The sequence below is a fragment of the Sminthopsis crassicaudata genome, chromosome 3 (assembly GCF_048593235.1).
Source record: "Sminthopsis crassicaudata isolate SCR6 chromosome 3, ASM4859323v1, whole genome shotgun sequence".
NCBI classification, from domain to species: domain Eukaryota; kingdom Metazoa; phylum Chordata; class Mammalia; order Dasyuromorphia; family Dasyuridae; genus Sminthopsis; species Sminthopsis crassicaudata.
In genome coordinates this window covers 412,424,660-412,427,149 of record NC_133619.1, presented here as the reverse complement: position 1 = coordinate 412,427,149, position 2,490 = coordinate 412,424,660, and positions in this window count along the sequence as shown.

Sequence of the window (2,490 nt, the reverse complement as noted above, 5' to 3'; positions counted from 1 at the left end):
TGCTAATGGAGTTGTGAAAGAATCCAGCCATTCTGGACAGCAATTTGGAACTATGACCAAAAAGTTACCAAACTCTGCATACCCTTTGACCCAGCATTGCTGTTATTGGGCTTATATCCCAAAGAAATACTAATGAGCAGAAAGGGACCTGTATGTGCCAAAATGTTTGTGTCACCTCTTTTTGTTGTAGCTAGAAACTGGAAGATGAATGGATGTCCATCAATTGGAGAAAGGTTATGGAATATCATTGCTCTGTAAGAAATGACCAGCAGGAGGAATACAGAGAGGCTTGGAGAGACTTACATCAACTGATGCTGAGTGAAATGAATAGAACCAGAAGATCACTGTACACTTCAATGCTGTATGAAGATATATTCTGATGGAAGTGGATATCTTCAATATAAAGAAGATCCAAGTCACTTCCAGTTGATCAATGATGGGCAGAAATAACTACACCCAGAAAAGGAACACTGGGAAGTGAATGTAAATTGTTAGCACTACTCTCTATCTACCCAGGTTACTTATACCTTTGGAATCTAATACTTAACGTGCAACAAGAAAATGATATTTACACACATATATTGTATCTAGGTTATAATATAACACATGTAAAATATATGGGATTGCCTGTCATCGGGGGGAGGGAATGGAGGGAGGGGGAGATAATTTGGAAAAATGAATACAAGGGATAATATTGTAAAAAAAAAAGTACTCATGCATATATACTATGGAAAAATTCTAAAAAAAAAAAAAAGAAATTATTGAACTCTTGTTCTTCCATATGAATGTTGTTATTTTTTCTAGATCATTAAGATAGATTCCTGGGAGTCTAATTGGTATAGAATTAAATAAATAGATTAATCTAGGTAGTATTTTCATCTTTATTATATTTGCTTGGCCTAACCAAGAGCCCTTAATTTTTTCTAAGTATTTAAATCTGACTTTATTTGTGTGGAAAGTGCTTTGTAATTTTGCTTATATAATTGCTGACTTTCCTGTGGTACATAGATTCTCCAATATTTTATGCTATTGACAGTTATTTTGAATGGAATTTCTCTTTGTATTTCTTCCTGTTCGATTTTTGTTAGGATTCTTATAAGGTTCTAAATCACTGGAATGGATAGAGACAATAATTATCTAATTTAGCATGGTACTTAATAGTTCTCTAGTTCAATAATGTATTTACTATAATTCCATGAGATTCACACCTTTAAGAGAGCATACTTTTAAGGAGTTCCCACAAGCCCAGGGAGTACTCACAAGCTCACTCTTAGAGGTGGAATCTGAGTCCCACACTCTAGGAGATTCAGAGTCGAGTCATTCAAGCTTCCACAGTGGTGCTGGCTGTAGACATTTGGGAGGATGAGAGTCTGAAGGCTAAAGAAGTAATTTTTGGATTTGGAGACATTTGGACAAGAGCTCTCAGGAGTCAAGAAGAGAGATAGTCTTCTACTAAAGCTAACTGAGTCCCAGGAAAAGATTCAGGATTTTGAAGGACACAATAAAGGATCTGGATTCTAATTCCTAGCTGCATTTAGGGATTATTGAACTGAAACTAAGGCTGCATCCAGAAGCTCCCCAAGAAATCTGTTCCCAGAGAAGGATTATAATTTAGAGAACAGAACACTACAGATTTTGTGGGTGATGTATAAAAAATGCTGAGAATGTATGTGGATTTATTTTGTATCCTGCAAGTTTGCTAAAGTTGCAAATTATTTCCAATAGCTTTTTATTAGAACCTCTGGGGTTCTCTAAGTATGCCATCATGTCATCTGCAAAGAGTGATAATTTGCTTTCATCATTATACACTATATTACTTTAATCTCTTTCTCACCTCTTATTGCCAAAGGTAGCATTTCTAATACAATAATGAATAATAATGGTGATAGTGGGCAACTTGATTTCACTCCTGATATTATTAGGAATGGTTCCAGTTTATGCTCATTTCATATGATACTTACTGACTGTTTTAAATAGCTTCTCCTGACCATTTTAAGGAAAAATCCATTTATTCATATACTCTCAACTGTTTTTATTAGGAATGGATGTTGGATTTTATCAAATGTTTTTTCTGCATCTATTGCAATGATTATATTGTTTTGTTAATTTGGTAATTGATATAGTCAATTATGCTAATATTTTCCCTAATATTGAATGAACCCTGCATTCATGGTATAAATCCTACTTGGATGTAGTGTATTATCACAGGGATGAATTCTATAATTTTTTGCTAATATTTTTTTTTAAGATTTAACATTAATATTCATTAGGGAGATTGGTCTGCAATTTTCCTTCTCTGTTTTCAACCTACCTGCTTTAGGGATCAGTACCATGTCTACGTCATAAAAGAAATTTGGTAGGACTCTTGCAATCCCTATTTTTTCAATTAGTTTATATAGCATTGGAGTTAGTTGTTTTTTAAATGTTTGGTAGATTTTATATATAAATCCATCTGGTCCTGGGGATTTTTTCTTAGGGAGTTGATTAATA